The sequence below is a fragment of the Hordeum vulgare genome, chromosome 5H, assembly GCF_904849725.1.
Source record: "Hordeum vulgare subsp. vulgare chromosome 5H, MorexV3_pseudomolecules_assembly, whole genome shotgun sequence".
In the NCBI taxonomy this organism is placed as follows: Eukaryota; Viridiplantae; Streptophyta; class Magnoliopsida; order Poales; family Poaceae; genus Hordeum; species Hordeum vulgare.
Window position 1 is genome coordinate 233,234,117 of NC_058522.1, and position 18,059 is coordinate 233,252,175.

Below are 18,059 nucleotides of genomic sequence, written 5' to 3' on the forward strand. Positions count from 1 at the left end.
TAATTGTGTTACCCTTGTTCTACTCTCTTCTATTGCTACAAGACCGTTGAAGATGCTAGTCTTTTCTAGGACTAGTCCCCTCTCTCTATTCTCGCATTGCTGCAGTCAGTCCACATATAAACCCCTTCTTTTGATACTGATGCATACTTAGCATAGTTCTGATGTAAGTCTTGCGAGTACTTTGGATGAGTACTCACCGTTGCTTTGCTTCCCATGTTCCCCTGGATCCGTTGCTGAGACCAGATGTTGGAGCAAAGGAGATGGCGTATCCCGCCGACGATGCTCTTACCCCCGGCGGTGCCTACTACTACGTGGAGGCCGCTGAATATCATGAGTAGTTAGGAGGTTCCCAGGCAGGAGGCCTCGCCTCGTTGGATCGTTGTATCTTTGTGCTAGCCTTCTCTGAGGCACCCCATGTTTAATATCTGTACTCAGATATTTGTTGCTTCCGCTAACTCGTGTGTTTCTCGAGCTTCTGTATTCTAGACCTCGAGGCCCCTGGCTTGTAATATGAAGCTTGTTTGTTTTATCTGTGTCTATTGTTGTTTTCTGATATCTTCCCATGAGTCCTTGAGCTTGGTCATATACATTTGCGTGTATGATCAAATCGAGGGTGTTACAAGTTGGTATCAGAGCCGACTCCCTATAGGTAGACCCCTTTCCAACTCATTGGCCGAAGTTGAGTCTAGTATTTTAAAAACATACTAATTTTGATGTTATGGCTTACGGGCCCACATCTCAATCGGGTGGTATTATTATCTTTTACTCCTTTCCGATACTGTGGGCTCTGATCTCTCTTCTCTTTCGGGATAAAGATTTTCTAAATCTAACCTTAGGTTCTTATAAATACTTCCTCCTAGAGAGCCCCATATTCGAGACGATGGCTTGATATGTCAGAAGACTCGGAAGATACTCTGTGATGTCCTCTCGAGAACTTGTGCTCATCGCTTTTGTGATTTCCCTTCCTCCGTCAACCCCTTTGGATGACTACATAAAAATGTCGTTCATATTTTCTTTCCAGTTGTTCTTGTCAGACAAGGTACGACGAATTATCTTATCGGGGATACGTTTATCCTCATTTGTTCATGTCTTTCACAAGTCCTTCGAATTATTATTCGATCATCCGAAATCCTCAGTAGCCTATTGTTCATGACCTTTCTCACCTGCTTGTGTTATCGTTAAATCCATATGTCTAGCAGCACTCATTAAAATCCTTTGTGATTTTCGTGTGATCTTATTGGTTCCACCTTTGTTTGAATGAACACAATCATTTGTTGATACTCATAAATCATCTTTCTGGCTCAGACGTCCTTCGAGACAGGAGCTGGTTTTTGACAAATCAACTTTGATTGGTTGTCCATCTAAGTCCATTAAACTTACTTGTATTTGATTGGAGCATCTGATTATGATACACCAACCTGGAAATCATAATTCCTTTGGAAATTAAGTATCAATATTTTTCAGATGTTCTATAATCCGATGCCTTGCATTCTATCTCCCTCTGATTGAGTACCGATACTCACATCACGTCCTTTGTGGATTGCTAGAACATTGTTGGGTTATTATCCGATGGCATCCTTTACAATAAAAATTCGTGTGGTATTCTTCCCCCGATATCTGATGCCATTGGTAAATTGTGTCTTCTTCCTCTGATAAATTGCATCCTATGCTTTTGTCAGCCATGCTCTTCCAGCATGTGTTATGTGACATCCCCGGATTAGGCTACGGTAATCTGGGTAATTGAACTACAGTAAACCTATGCAAAGGATGCCACGTCACCGTGTTTCTTATCATTGATCTCGCGATTGTTTGAGACACTTCGAATTTAAGACTTAAGTTTAAAAGGGGTTATAATTTTTTTTTCCTTAACGAGAAAAGTTATAGGGTCGAAATAAAAATGTCGGGGGAGTTATAATTTTCTTTCCCTAATGAATTATATAACTGAATCGGGCTTCTTAAGATTTATTTCAATAACCATATAATTAAAACAGAAAGCTATATATATATATAGAATAAATAAAGTATTAAATAAATAAAATAAATGGTAAGAGAATAATAATAATAATAAAAGATAAATAAAAAGAAACAACAAAAAAAACAAAAAAAGGGACCAACCCCCCCCCCCGGGCCGAGCTGGGCGTGGTGGCCTAGCTGGCCACCACCGACCGGCCCAACAGGGGGGCCGTACCCTAGCGAGTGACCCCCCTGATCCCTCCCCTCGCCCCCCTGGCCGCCGCCAGTCCCCCCCCCCCCCCCCGCTCCCCCTGGTCTCCCGAGACACCCACCACCAGCCCCCCCCTGCACGAGCCCCGCACTCCCACCGACACCCTCCCCCTCGATCCCTCCAGCCTTCCCCACCAAGCCCCATCGCCCTGGTCTTTCCCTCGTCTCCCTCCCAGATCTCTCCCCGTCGGCCCATGCCTCCCGCTCTCCCACCACCGAGGCCCTCTCACTCCGGCGGCCTCCCCACCTCCCGTCGGCCTCCCTCTCGCCGGAAGCCACCGCCTCGCCCTCCTCGCGCCGACTCCAATCATCTCGTGCTCCCTCCTCTCATCCACCTCAGCCCCCACGGGCCCCGGCGCCTCTGTAGCCCCGTCGCCCTACCGCGAAGGCCTTCCCTTGCCGGCCTTCGCCGGCCTCCACCAGCCCCTCCAACCAGCGCCGGCTCGCCCTCACCCGCGCCTTCCTCGACCCGACGGGTCCGCCTCGCCACCCGGATCGGCCATCTCTGCCACAGCCTCCACGTCGGAGCTCCTTCACCTACCTCAATGGACTGCAACATCACGCCGGCCGTCGCCCTCCCTCGAGCCCGGTTTGCACCTCTACGGGCTCGGTGAGAACACCCCCTCTTCTCCTCTCTCCCCTCCGGATCCGTTCCGACGAATGCAGCCGCATTCCGACGCCGTTAGGTTCATGAAGGTGGAGATGGGGTTGTCACCTTCCTCTCTCTTTTTAGAGAGGATCTGAGAGTTGTACAGAGAGATGTAGAGGAGAGAGTATAATAATAAAATGCGTATGTATGTATATGAAAAAGTATGTATGTATGAATTTATGCATGTATGTCATATAACAGATATTACTGGATGTGTGAGTATGTGTGTGCGTGAAGTGTTTGTGTGCTCGTTGTCCCAATGACATGCGGGGCCCATGTCCCTAAAGATAATAATAAAAAATGAATAATTAGTTATATTAATTAATTAGTTAATTAATTAAATGGGTAATTAGAATAATTAGAGTATGACACGTGGGTCCCCCACTAAATTAATATGCTTAATTAAAATTAAACCTAATTAAAATCATGTGTCTATGACACACGGGACCCACTGGTCAGTTGACCAGTCAACTGCTGATGTGAGCATGACATCATGTTGATGTTATAATATCATTTTATTAAATTGTTTAAATCTGTTTTTAATTCCTAAATTTTGAATAAAACTTTAAAAATTAATATTAATTAATCCGTAAGTCAGATCAAAATATTTTCAACATGAAAGTTGATCAGCAGAACGAGACGAACCCGGATACACGGTCCATTCGTCTGTCACGCGTCCCTAACATAGCAAACATGGAACATTTCCATTGTTTCCAGTATGACCAGTAGTAGCCCGAGACCCGGAATCTATCATCAGATATTCTTCCGACCCGTCTATGACGGATGTTGCTGCGTTAGCTCATGTCTAGCCTGCATCTTGCCATGTCATGATTTGTGTTGCACCGTTGCTATTATTTATTGTTTCTTCCCCCTCTTCTTACCGTTAGACCCCGAGACTGACGCTGCTGCCGGGTACGTCTACGACCCTGCCGATCAGTCCTTTGCCGCAGAGCAGCAAGGCAAGCAAACCCCCCTTGATCATTCCTATATCGCCTATGTCTTTCTTCCTACTGCTTGCATTAGTATTTTTCTACTGTTGTAGTTAGCTCCTATATCTGATGCATAGCCTATTTTTGATGAACTGCTACTTTCAGTCATGTACTTTAAATCTGCTTAGTATAGGTGGAGCATTCATCCCCTCTGACCCCGTAGTTCAGTTGCCCCGCTTGTTTTCAAATCTCGATCCCTGATCGAAGAACCAGACCCGACACAGCACATACACCCCCCTTAGTTGTACGACGCTACAGAGATACTATCGGGTACCGAGGGTGACACCTCGCTAAGTACTCCAGATGATATCTCTGTAGTATAGCTAGTCGGTCGTGGTTATCGAGGGTGATTCCTCTATCACCATTCCCGACGATGCCTTTGTCGTACAACCCCTCAAGTGTGGGACCCCCGAGGGTGATTCCTCTAAGCCCACCTTGACGGATACATCGTTCGGAATCCAACGAGGGTGATACCTCGGATTCCCCCCGATGTTATAACCACACAGTTACTCGACCATGTTACTGGGATCTTTGGTGATTAGTTGTAAGACGGGTGGATTCCCGTGAGACTGTGTTGATGGCCTAATTAAAATGTTAATGGATTTGGGTATTTGATCTGGGTTGGTCGGATACCTTTTCGCACTAACCGGCTACGCTGGAAGAATTATGGGTACTCGGCGTCGCGGTATCAGCCGAAGCTTCTCAGATGTCAGCAATGTAGCGGCGTGCGCCCGAGTGGTCCCGAGATGCATCGCTCTTGTGATTGAGGGATGCTAGGACTGACGTCGGCCGCCCACGCCACGTGCAGGAGCGCGAAGGGGAACTGGGCCCACGAACCCTTTGTGCTTAGGAGTTAGACCGGCGGGCTGGCCTCTCTGATTAGTCTAAGGTGGGGCTGCGACGTGTCGATATTCCGAGGCCGGGAAGGACCTAGAAAAGTATGTCCGGCCAGAGTGTTATCGAGCGTGACGGGACATGTGGTGCACCCCTGCATGGATGAAAATTAACTATTCGGATAGCCGTGTCCACGGTTACAAGACGACTTGGAGTTGTGCCCTGATCTTATACAACTACAATTGTTACTTAACTCAAATTAGTTTGCCTCGGGATTGCTTCCTCGCAGGGAGTCGAGGGAGGATCTTTAGGCGTGACCTCACTTTAATATTGCTGCAACAATATGACTATTAATGTTTTACCAGTGTTCTACTCTTGTCTATTGCTGCAAGACCCTAAAGATGCTAGTCTTCGATAGGACTAGGCCTTCTCTCTCTATTCTCGCATTGCTGCAGTAAGTCCACATATAACCCCCCTTCTTTGATACTGGTGCATATTTAGCATAGTTCTGATGTAAGTCTTGCGAGTACTTTGGATGAGTACTCACCGCTGCTTTGCTCCCCCCTTGTCCCCTTGATTCGCGTGCTGCGACCAGATGATGGAGCCCAGGAGTGGAGTTTCCAGCCGACGCCTGCCGCCCCGATGGTGTCATCTTCGTGGAGGCCGCCGAGAATAGGAATAGTTAGGAGGTTCCCAGGCAGGAGGCCTCGCCTCGTTCGATCGTGTTTCTTTTGTGCTAGCCTTCTCTAAGGCACCCCATGTTTTATGTTTGTACTCAGATATTGTTGCTTCTGCTGACTCGTGTGTTTATCGAGCTTTCGTATTCTAGCCCTCGAGGCCCCTGGCTTGTAATATGAAGTTTGTATTATTTTATTTGTGTCTAGAGTTGTGTTGTGATATCTTCCCGTGAGTCCTTGGGTTTGACCGTACGCATTTGCGTGTATGATTAGCGTACGATTAAACCGAGGGCGTCATATGTTAATTCCTCTTGAAGCTTGTGGTATATGTTTCTACGATGCCCCGATGGGTTGAACGTATGGCTTCCTATATCATTGTGATCCCAAGAGTTTTCACGAGTCTTATTCTTCTGGTGTTTTGCCCGATATTCCTTTAAAACTACAATCTTATCAAAGGCGAGGAGTAAATGGCATGTGGTGCATTGATGAAGTGGGAGTCGACCTTGAACTTTGTGTTCATGCCAATGGAAACAACGTTTATCCTATCATTGAAATTTCTCGTATCAATGATCATTCATTCTATGTGTTAATCATGTACCTGTGATTTGGTACTTTGCAACCGTGGTTCTGACCATGTTGTTCTACATTGTTTTCTTTCTCACATGAGTTGAAGTGCTCGTCTTCCATAGATCAATACCTTAGCCTAACCTCTATTTCAATCTACCTTCGAGTATTATCCGTGGTATCTCGAGAATATCACAGAGCTATATAAATTTTTATGGGCTCCTCGTCAGCTATGATATTTCACAGTTTCGGTATTCCTCGTGTTCTATGTTATCGAACACGCATGGACACGGATAACTAAATCGAGTACACATTGCGATTCAACAACTCTTAGCAATCTTCTTTGCTTATGAGTTTGTACTCGATCACGTCATTCCAAGATGTTAAGCTACCTCATCATCGTCATACTAAAGCTTGACCATACTATCTATGTCGTCCATCCCTGGAGCGCAGTTCCAGCTATGCATTAAGCTTACATCAAGCATTCAACATTATGTTGGTTGTCCTGAAAGACAATTTTGATTCTGAGCTAGCAATCATATCTATGTTTTCGACACCCTTTTGCTTCACCATTCCTTTGCTTGATGTCGTCACTGAACGATTACATCTTCATGTAACTTCTCTACAAATGTGTCGTGATCATCATCAACATTCTAAGCTCTTTCAGGGTATCAATCGAATGCGTGATAAGAAATACCATCCTTGCCCCTCAATGATTGTGTTATCATCAGCAACCTTATTGCCTTCCCTCCAACAAAAACTTGGTCGCGTTTTGTGTTGTCCCTTGATATCCTTTCTATTCCACTTATGTTATCTTCTACCTTTGAGTATTATCATCTTTATGTCAAGAATGTTGTGAGAATTGTTGCACCCCTTAAAATATTCTTGATATAGTAATACTTCTTGCCATCACCATTCATTTCCTTGTCCCCGTGTTGTTTCTAACCAGAATTCGGACAATTGAACTTTGATGTGTGATTCTAGTACTTCTGGCAACCCTATTGCATTGAAGTTAATGACTGATAGTTTCGTTCTTGGTGTGTTGGTTGTTGACTCTCCAGTCTAGCATTGGTCGTGCTACTCATTCCGTATTTTCGAGTGCACCCTCCAATCAATGTTAATTTGGTGATGTTTCCTAGAGCATACGCCATCATATCATTTGATATGACAAATATTATCTTTTTTATCTTAAAATTTTGAAAATTCATCGCTATCGAAATCTTGTTGGATTGTTGCTGCGCCCATCGGCCACAACCTCAACTTTTTCATGTTTCAAGTTGAAGCTTTTGATAGCATTATCTTTGTTCCTAGATCATAGAATATGTTTCATAGAAGAACTGTTTTCCCAAAGTTCACGTGCATCTTGTCGCCGTGAATATGGGAAAGTTTTGTTTTGCTGCCTTTGGGGTTATCCCAAATCATTCACGCATGTGTGAGGTGTTATATGTTTTGAAGGTTTGCTATATCCACTTCATATAACTTCTCTTAGCACCCCAAGCCACTGACTAATTTGATCAAGGAAAGTAAGTCCCTTCATAAGAGCTGATCCAGACTTACACAAGGACCTTCATATCCTCGATGATGTTTCCCAAATCATAACTCAGATGCATTTCATGGTAAGAATCCTAGGTTGGCACGAATGTCTTGACATCGTGATCATGTGTCTTACAATCCTGCTCATGATTCAAGACTTGCTTCTGTAGTTCATATCCTGAGAATCTTGCATCATCATCTTTTCTTCTCACGCATCCCGAGCCTGAGCTATCCTAACACCAATCAGATATGAATCTCGGGCAGAAATGATGGTTGGAACATTTCCCAATAATTATAACTTTGGTATTTATGTAACCCGATATGGTGATGACTTGTATAGCACACCTAGCCGGAGGACCTAATGTTATAGCATCTTGTTCAACAAGATTCAACATTCTTTCATCCGGAAACTATATGACTTATTTTATAAGTTGTTTTTGATGAATCCTTTGTGTATCCAATGTCCGACCCTTATATGATGGCCATGTCGATGCTACCTCGAAGCACAGACGTGGTACTCCAAATGTCAACAGGAACATTGGAAGCGCAATGCTAAATTCTTCCCCATCAATTAACCAAACTGTATGGTATGGGTAAACATCATGATTCTCCTTCCCCTTTTATCAAAATGGTTATGTACTTGATGACCTATCATGTATACCATACTCTATTTTCGTCGAGAATGGTATACTCTAATACTTGTGTGTATGAACACATTTTCCTTTCCATTGGTTTGTTTGATATGACAATCACCTTTTCCTTCCCATTGGTCACTTTAACCTTTCTCAATCTGAACTTATCGAAGAAGTGTTAATTCCCTGCTTAGGTAAAAACTCAGTATAAAACTCTATCAGTAAGACCCTGTTGCTATTGTGGATAACATTACGGTAGCTGTCGGTGGACGAGAGCCTTGCCTATTGGTTCGCCTCGTTTCAGCGAGCATGAACATGGTTCTATTCGTCACCCGCCCTTGGTACCGCGGTGTTGCCAACATAACTCGCAGGCTATCCTCTGACTTTTCTTGCTACCATGACCATACAAGATGTCACCGCTCTGCCTACTCTCAACCCACATGGAGGACCCAAAACCCAAATTTCCACAGGATCGAAACCTGACTCTCCTATACATCTTTGACTACATAGTATCCTTTACACTAGGCGTCGTGTGAAATTCCCAAGGCACCGTCCAATGGGACGATCTATTCTGTATCAGGATCAAAATTTATATTCGTTGCTCTAAACCCACTCTCATGTTTGTTTAAGCATCAAACGATTGCCTAATCGATTGAAACCTTTGTACCATCGCATATAGCTTGAGGAATAATTCATGTCCTCTTTTGTGAGTTCGTCGACAGATGCCCAACCTTGTGTAGCTACGGTCTTCCAAAGTTTTTCGTGGTAATCACATTCATAGGACGATGAAGATCCCGAAGGAAGGATGACGAATTCATCAGGATGACCTAAGTCAGAGAAATGAAGACTTCAACAAAAAGGATAAAATTCTTCCGGAAGAGCAACCAAGACAAGAAGACTCGTTAGAATTTCGTGTCTAAACGTTTCCCCCTTACCCCTACCTATGAATTCTCGGTACGAGAATTTCTTTTAGTGGTTGAGAGTTGTGACATCGCCGGATTATACTACAGTAATCCGTGTAGTTATGCTATCGTAACCTCACACTAATGGTGCCACTAATCAAGTGATCTAAGCTAGATTTCTACTTGTTAAAAAAATCAAAGCCAAATTTCGAATTAAAATTAAACTCACTTTGTAATTTCTTCAAACTTAAAAAAAGTGTTCATAATGTTGCAATTAATCCATAACTAATAATGGTGGTGAACCAACACTTTTATAAAGTGCTTTAATGCCCTAATATAATTAGAGCCGAGGGTGGATCAATTATAAAAAGGCCCTTTTGAATTATAAAGTTTTCAAATATTTTCAAAAGGCTTTCGAACTTTTTATGTCTTTGCCTTTTTATTGCATTATAATTATTTTGGGCCATGTGGTTTATTTTACAAAAGTATTTGATGCTAACTTAAATAAAAATAGAAAACTCTGAAAAGAAAGTTTTAAAGAAAAAGAAAATAAATGGAACCCTCCCCTTCTGAGCCTCGGCTCAGCTTACTGGCCAGGCCAGCCCATTCCTCCTTCCCCCACCACCGGCTGGCCCATCCAGCCCCAACCAGCGGCCCAGCCCTCCCCCCTCAAACCCTAACCTTTACCTCCCTCTCCCCCCGCGTCGTCCGCACCCCGCCCTACAGCAGCGCCACTCCGGCGATGGTCCTCCCCCCTGCAGCACGCCCCTTTGTGGCCCGACGCCCTCCTGCGCTCGTCATCCACCACCACCGGCACCAATGCCCTCCCCCATCGTTGTCGGCGTCGCCCCGACCGGCACCGCCTCACCGTCCATCACCGCCGATGCCTCCTCGCCTAGCCCCCGAGCCCGTTGCCATCCCCTCCAACCGGCAGTGAGCAACCCTCCTCCTTCCTCTCCCCCTCGGTCCGACGCACTCCCCTCGTTTCTCTCCCTTCGGCGACCACCCTCCAGCGAGCCTCCGTTGCGCCCCTCACCCATGCCGCACCACAGGCTGCCGCAGTCGCTCCCCCTCGAGCTGCTCGCTCGCTCACCCGCCACAGCGCGCACACAACACCGTACTGTCGTGCGCCCAATCGCCACACTGCCCCCTCATCCTGCAGACCAGGCCATGCCGCCGCACGTATGCCGTCGCGCCCTTGCCTCGCAACCCCCCGTTGCCGCACCTCACCCCACTGTCCTCCCACTCGCTGTCTCGCCTCAGTGATGATGGCATCCCTCTACCCGCCACCTACTACACCCGTGCCACTGCACCGCCGGCCCCGCACCCCCAGCCTATCACCGGCCTAGTCATGGACGCGAGGCCCTCTGGCCAGCCCGATCGAGTTAGTGGTGCTACCCCCCCAACTAACTCCAACCCCTCCCCTCGTGATTAGATAATCCCCCATCGATGTATGACAATAGGGGCCCAACCCCCTCTATTAAAACAAATAAACAATAAGTATACATATAAAAATGAAAATAAAATAATTCATATAATATAATATATTATAATTAACTAATTACTCAATAGTTAATTAGTTAACTTAATAACCCTATGATTACTCTCTCTAATTAATTAGAATAAATAACTCGATTAGCTAAACCTAATCTGTTCAATTAAATATCTTAATAAATAAAGCAGTGAATGACATGTGGGTCCCACCTGCTATTTTTTAATTATTTATTAAACTGGATTTAAAATGTGTGTATGACATAGGGGCCCCATTGGTGAGTTGACTAGTCAAACCTAACTGTTGTCACCTGATTTCAACATGACATCATGCCGATGTCATGATTAAATAGTTTGAATATTAATAAAACTTTAAAAATTAGTATAAAATAATATGTAAGTCAAATGAAAATATTTTGAACATGAAAGTTGATCAGTAGAACAAGATGAACCCGGATACACTGTCCATTCGTTTGTCACGCGTTCCTAGCATAGCAAACGTGGAACTTTTCAGTAGTTTTCGTTTGATCGGTAGTAGCCAGAGACCCGGGAAATATCATCTGATATTTCCCGATCCATCTATGACGGATGATACTATGTTAGCTCATGCCTAGCCGTGGTTATTGCCATGTCTTGCATCGTGTTTCACCTGTTGCTGTTATTTATTGTTTCTTCCCCCTCTTCTCTCCGGTAGACCCCAACACTAACGCTGCTGCCGGGTACGACTACACCTCTGACGACCAGCCCTTTGCCGCACAGCAACAAGGCAAGCAAACCCCCTTGATCATTCATATATCACATATTTCTTTCTCCCACATAGCTGCATTAGATTTTGCTAATGTTGTAGTTTGCTACTATATCTGATGCATAGCATGATTTTGATGAACTGCTACCTTCACTACCCCACTTTAAACTGTTTAGTTTAGGTGCCTCGGCCATCCCCTCTGACCCCATAGACCAGCTGCCCCTGCTTTACCGTCAAGTCTCGATCTTTTGATCGACGAGCCAAGACCCGTCACATCACACACACCCCCTTAGTTGTATGACTCTGCAGAGCTACCATCGAGTACCAAGGGTGATAGCTCGTTACGTACTCCGATGTTAGCGTTGTAGTGCCATTGACTGGCGGTGGTTCTCGGGGGTGATTCCTCCTTCACCACCGCCGATAAAGACTCTGTCGTACAACCCATCAAGCTGGCCCGACGAAGGCGAGTCCTCCCTGGCCACCTTGACGATTACATCGTTCGGAATCCATTGAGGGTGATACCTCAGATCCTTTTGATGTTATAGCCCCACAATTACTTGACCTTGATTACCGAGGAAATGTTGAGGTCTGTTGTGGGTGGAGTCCCACGTGAATGTGACGAGGCGTGGCCGGGCATTCTGGACCCTTGCCACACATCCTCGAGACGGGGCGACGGGCCCATCTTATCATGGTTCTGCTCGTCACCGCATTTAATTAAAATGCTAATGGATTTGGGTGTTTGATCTGAGTTGGTCAGGAGACATTTTCGCACTAACCATCACGTGGGAAGAGTTATGGATACTCGACGTCGTGGTATTTGTCGAATCTCTTCATACGTCAGCAATGGAGCGGCGCGTGCCTGAGTGGTCTGGATATGCATCGCGCTTGTATAAGGGGTGCTAGGACTAACCTCAGCCACCGACGCATCGTGCAGGAGCTCACATGGAAAGTGGGCCCACGACCTCGTGATTAGATAATCCCCCACCGATGTATGACAATAGGGGCCCAACCCCCTCTATTAAAACAAATAATTAATAAGTATACATATAAATATGAAAATAAAACAATTCATATAATATAATATAGTATAATTAACTAATTACTCGATAGTTAATTAGTTAACTTAATAACCCTATGATTACTCTCTCTAATTAATTAGAATAAATAACTCGATTAGCTAAACCTAATATGTTTAATTAAATATCTCAATAAATAAAGCAGTGAATGACATGTGGGTCCCACGTTCTATTTTTTAATTATTTATTAAACTGGATTTAAAATGTGTGTATGACATAGGGGCCCCACTGGTGAGTTTTCTAGTCAAACCTAAGTGTTGACAGCTGATGTCAACATGACATCATGCCGATGTCATCATTAAATAGTTTGAATTTGATTAATTCTATTTATTCTAGAATATTAATAATACTTTAAAAATTAGTATAAAATAATCTTTAAGTCAGATGAAAATATTTTGAACATGAAAGTTGATCAGCAGAACAAGATGAACCCGGATACACTGTCCATTCGTTTGTCACGCGTCCCTAGCATAGCAAACGTGGAACTTTTCCATCGTTTTCGTTTGATCGGTAGTAGCCAGAGACCCGGGAAATATCATCTGATATTTCCCGATCCGTCTATGACGGATGATACTATGTTAGATCATGCCCAGCCGTGGTTATTGCCATGTCTTGCATCGTGTTGCACCTGTTGCTGTTATTTATTGTTTCTTCCCCCTCTTCTCTCCGGTAGACCCCAACACTGACGCTGCTGCCAGGTACGACTATACCTCTGACGACCAACCCTTTGCCGCACAGCAACAAGGCAAGCAAACCCCCTTGATCATTCATATATCACATATTTTTTCTCCCACATAGCTACATTAGATTTTGCTAATGCTGTAGTTAGCTACTCTATCTGATGCATAGCCTGATTTTGATGAACTGCTACCTTCACTACCACATTTTAAACTGTTTAGTTTAGGTGCCTCGGCCATCCCCTCTGACCCCATAGACCAGCTGCCCCCGCTTTACCGTCAAGTCTCGATCTTTTGATCGACGAGCCAAGACCCGTCACATCACACACACCCCCTTAGTTGTATGACTCTGCAGAGCTACCATCGAGTACCAAGGGTGACAGCTCGTTACGTACTCCGATGTTAGCGTTGTAGTGCCATTGACCGGCGGTGGTTCTCGGGGGTGATTCCTCCTTCACCACCGCCGATAAAGACTCTGTCGTACAACCCATCAAGCTGGCCCGACGAGGGTGATTCCTCCCTGGTGTAACGACCAAGATGCGGTCCTTTCCGATCTGGGGGTCGAGGCCCCCAAATAGGAAAGAAGCGCATCTAAGCGTTTCGAAAGCAAGTAACATAGCACAAAATAATAATACAAGTAGACAATTCGGGATTCAACTGTCTTCTTATTAATAACTTAGAGTACATCACATATACAATCAAGGTAGTTCCGCTACGGACTACAAAACATGGAAAATGCTATGCTACCCTGCTGCAGGCCCACGATCTCGACCACGGCTCAGTCCTCTGGATAGTTCACGTAAAGGCGGTCTGTCTCCTCGTCGTACTGCCACGCCAGCTGGGCGCGGTCGGGATCATCTGTCTTTGGGATACCTGTACCTGCTGGGAGTTTCGGAGGAATCCGTGAGCCACGGGGACTCAGCAATCTAAGACCTTGGTGCCAGAACTAGTCATGTTATTGGGTAAGGAAGGGATGAGGTGTATCAGGCTGCTGCATCCTATGATTGAATAAGTGGCTAACTTACGCAAAAGAGAAGTGAAGGTGGTCTACGCTAACGGTCGGGATTACTTGATCAGTATGTGATCCTGAACACCTACCTACGGCATTCATAACCCCACCGTGTTCCCGATCGAAGTGAGATCTTCGAAGGGACAGTCACGGTTACGCACACATTTGGCAGTTTTATTAGTTTATGTTTAAGTTCTCTAATACCGGATGTTAACAAAATATTCCAAGTTGCCACATAACCGCGGGCACGGCTTTCCGAAAGATTAAACCCTGCAGGGGTGCTCCAACTAGTCCATCACAAACGAACACAGGCCGCAAAGGCATCCTCTATCACGAATCTCGTGATCTCATCGGATTCCTTAGAGGAAAACCTCAACTCTGGGTGAAACCAAAGCTTCACTAGGATTCCTATACGCAAGATATACCGCTAAGGTAAGACAAGGCTAGCAGGACCTCCTGACGTGTCGACGACCCCGATAAGAGCCGCGTATCTCAGTCACAGGACACGCCGGATGGAACTAGCTACAGGTACCAAACCTCAAGTTTCCTTGTGGTGGCCCCGCAGGCAGACCAGTTTGGACCAACACTCACGAGGAGCACTGGCCCGGGTTGTTGATTAAGAAACCTCGGGGTAGCTACTCCCTATGCAGATTATTATTAAGTGATTAGCAAATTAACACCAAAGTTGGGTCCTTCCGGACAAGCCTTAACACTACGCGATTTATCAAGGGGGTCCCCATAACAACCGCGAACGTGTTAGGAGCGATCATTGTGGAATCAAACACCGGTAACCGGTAACTAAGGCGGCAATAACAGAACAAAGCATCCGGCAAAAGGCTAGGCCTCCCGTCATTTACCAAGTATATAGGTGCATTAAATAAATAACAGAATTTAAATATAATGATATCAAGCTCATGTCATCACATAAGTTTAAAACACCTGCAACTAGCAATGCTAACATTAGTAGGTGAGCAGCCTACTTAGCCACACAAGTTTGCTAGGAAGGGGAACGGTGTATGGGCTCATGGCATATGAAGAGGCAATTTAATTTCAGTGGTAGGCAGCGAGCAATATGACATGGAAACGAAACTAACATAACAAGTCTAGAGATGGAATCAAGGTCATATCATCTTGCCTGTGATATCGTCAGCTTGGAATGGTTCTGGATCGTTCTGCACGTACTCTCCTGACTCCACATATTCGTTCTCTGCTCCCGGTGCTACCCAACATAGGAATAAGAGCCAATGAAAAGCAGCACCACAATATGCAACAATCACATGATGCATGAGATGAAAGTTGAGCATGCACCACTATTTCTATCACTAGCACAAGCAAAATAAACTACAGCAAGTTTCTGGACAGAACTTTGCACTAAGCTATTTTTACATGCATGAGAATGACATGAACAGATGCGGCTCGTAAAAACAGTGCAAAACCATATAAAGAACATTGCAAACGGAGCTACGGATCAACGGGAATCAACGAAACAAGATATGAAGCTCTACGTGAAAGATTCAACACCACACACACAATTGGCACAAATCTGTTATTCCCAGGTAGCCAAGACTTGTAATAACCCAACATGAATGAAATGGAGCAAGGTAGAACACCACAACATCAATTAAGCACATGCTTTGAACAAAATGGCAAAACTACATAATCTGCCATAATCTGCATCTTAGCTGTTTGGGAGCAACATGCAACATAGCTACAGGTCTTCAAACATGACAAATAATATATGTGGCTGTTTCCAACCAAGAACACTACAAGCACCAGAAAGAATCACAGCAAAAAGAATTAAACTCTAGAAGATACAAGGCCACAAGCTTTCCCAAAACCATCAGATCTCAGGGACTTGGTGAAAATTCCTGCACCTGAGTTTCTGTTTCTGTTCTGAAGCTTTTTTACAGCAATCAAAATACAACCTATCGGGCTCCAAATGACTTGAAAATTGACAGGGAACATCACATACATATCAGGTTCAAAATACTAGCACTGAACTAAGGCCAGTTCTCAACATAATGACCAGAACATCCTCATCTACAGGGGAAGAAAATGTTTCCAGAATCCCAGACTTAGTGAAATTTTTAGAGTTCAATAATCTGGAATTTTTCAGCCACATGCCCACTTTGTCTAGGCATAGATTGCACACACATGACACCAAGAGTTAATTGACACCACTATGGTGTAAAGCAAAAACCCCTTCTATTAACACACAAAAACCCATGCCCTTGGGCTCCACCTATACCATGGAATCAAGGACCAAACTTTCAACAAAACTGCAAATGCAACTCCATAAAGTATTCTTCTATGATGACAACTACATAGGTTTTGAACCCCATGTTTGTGTCATGCACATCAACAACACCAACACATCTACCAAACTATCCCCACACACAAACACCATGCCCTCTCACATATAGACATGTGAAGGTGCATAGTTTTTGTAAAGGTGGAGAAGTTCCACACACAAACATATACTCCACATCATCCACAAGCACATCTTGCTCTAGATCAAGCACCTACCTACACATGTTATGATTGCAATAAACACTAGAATAAGCTCACACACACATATATATGTGGTGAGGGAGGGCACCCCTACACTCCCACAAACTTGCACAAGGCCACCATCATGAGGACAACTAGCACCCACATGCTCTAGCCTATCAAGGCACACAAGTAAACTCACAAGTAAACACACTCTTGCATGCAACACTACCCTACACATGCCCATGAATCCACAAGCTCTACCTCAAGTTGGGTGACTGGAGCAGAAGGAACAGAATCCACAAGCTTTGATAGTAGCAAAAATACTGCCTCCAATCTACCTAGTGCTCACAACACACTTACATGCCCAGGAACATGGAAGATACACACAACAAAAAGAATAAAAATGGGGGAAGGGGATTCGAACTCTGCACCTTCCCCTAGTAAACAACAACTTCACACCACTCTGCTAAGGACAAGGTACTCGACAGAACAGGGGATTCATACAAGACAACATGCCCTGCTGCGGCAATCTCAACACCGAATAAAATCAACATAACAAAAGGAGGCCTCCCCTGGGATCGAACCCAGGACCTCTCGAGTAAAACCGCAAGACATCAACCACTACGCTAGTGCAACGACGACTGACAGAGGGGGAAAACCGAAATAGGTAAGCTAACGCTCCCAACTGACTTGCAATGCCCTGCGCGAAAACTGCTGCTCGCCGGTGACAGAGAAGACCCGTGGCTCCCTGCTGCGACACTGAGGCGCCTCAACTCCTACTCGATCTGCTACTGATCTACTGCTACGTTGGGAAGACCCCTGCTACGAACACACACACACAACATCGCCCAGCTACTGCACCTGCTACCGCTTCCTGACAGAGAAGAACACGCACCACCACGGTGGATCCAAGACGGAGCCAAGGAGGAAGAAGGACGGGGAGGTGATCTGCTCACCTTGGGAACGGAAGGAGGAGCCGATCGAAGGAGGAGGAAGACTGGAGAGGAAGAAGGTCCGACGTCGAACGAGACAAAGATTGTTGTCGAACCGAAGGAGAGGTGGAAGAACACTGCGGCCGAGCCCTAGACGAGCTCGGTCCCGACGTTGTGGTCGGTCCCCGGGGCCCCTAGCGCCGGGAATGAATCGCGGGGATCCATCCCAAGCTTCCGGGCATGACGACGGCGGCGAACAAAGATGGGGACGCAGCGGACGCCGGCGAGGAGCTGCTGCCTTCCTTTCTGTTCCTTCTACAGAAGCTACTTGGGAAGGAAGGGAGAGATGGAGATGGGGATGGGAGAGGTGGCGGCGGCGGCTGAGGGAGGAAGAGGAACCCTAGGAAATTGGCACGGACGCCAACGCGTTTTAAAGGGGGTCCTCGACGTTGCTGCTCACGGCGTCAACTTTCCTCCCTCTCTCGGCCTGACGGAAAGGAGACGCGCGGGGGAGGAGAGACGGCGTCAGGGAAAAAGAAAGGAGGGGTCTCGCCTGGGCTGCCGCTGGACAGGGGGAACATGGGCCACACCGAAGGGAGGAGGCCCATGTTGCGCGAGGGGGAGAGAAGTAAG